Raw genomic sequence first — 937 nt, forward strand, 5'->3', positions numbered from 1 at the left:
TCTTACTTTATCAGGCGACAGTGCGGAACTGTATCGAACGCCTTCCGGAAGTCAAGAAAAATAGCATCTACGTGGGAGCCTGTATCTAATATTTTATGGGTCTCATGAACAAATAAAGCGAATTCGGTCTCACACGATCGCTGTTTCCGGAATCCATGTTGATTCCTACAGAGTAGATTCTGGGTTTCCAAAAACAAAATGATACGCGAGCAAAAAACATGTTCTAAAATTCTACAACAGATCGACGTCAGAGATATAGGTCTATAGTTTGGCGCATCTGCTCGACGACCCTTCTTGAAGACTGGGACTACCTGTGCTCTTTTCCAATCATTTGGAACCTTCCGTTCCTCTAGAGACTTGCGGTACACGGCTGTTAGAAGGGGGGCAAGTTCTTTCGCGTACTCTGTGTAGATTCGAATTGGTATCCCATCAGGTCCAGTGGGCTTTCCTCTGTTGAGTGAAGTCAGGTGTTGTTATTTCTCATTCATGAGTGAGAATGGGGACATTTTCAGGGCATTAACGCTAAGGTAATACCAGTTACGTATGTGATTAGATTTAAACGGGATGAGGAGGCTTTCAATGTAAAGGGGGCGGATTGAATCGGCACTACGTAACAGTTGACGTACTAATTTTCCTCTCTCTTTATGTTTTTAAAGCGCGTTTTGGAAACAAGTCACATAGGAAAAATGGAAAGGCAACGCTGCCAGCCGCATTCTGTGACGCTCTGCCTGTCCACCAGTGCTGGTCCGGAGAAAGCGCCATGGCTAACCAGAGAACTGCTCGTGACGTCACAGCCACGGTCAGTGGTCCTGCAGCGTCTGCAGAAAAACGGCTTGTACCCTACTCCAGAGCTTCGGTGATGCCTGCCGTGATAGTCTAGTGGTTAGGACATTGCGTTGTGGCCGCAAGAACCCAGGTTCGAATCCTGGTCACGGCA

General features: G+C 47.1%; 1 non-coding gene across 1 annotated transcript; it reads left to right on the forward strand.

Moving 5' to 3' along the window:
- Positions 1-865: 865 nt before the first annotated feature.
- Positions 866-937, forward strand: Trnah-gug. The gene has a single exon. It is a non-coding gene; the product is annotated as a tRNA-His (tRNA).

The sequence above is a fragment of the Schistocerca americana genome, chromosome 2 (assembly GCF_021461395.2).
Source record: "Schistocerca americana isolate TAMUIC-IGC-003095 chromosome 2, iqSchAmer2.1, whole genome shotgun sequence".
NCBI lineage: Eukaryota > Metazoa > Arthropoda > Insecta > Orthoptera > Acrididae > Schistocerca > Schistocerca americana.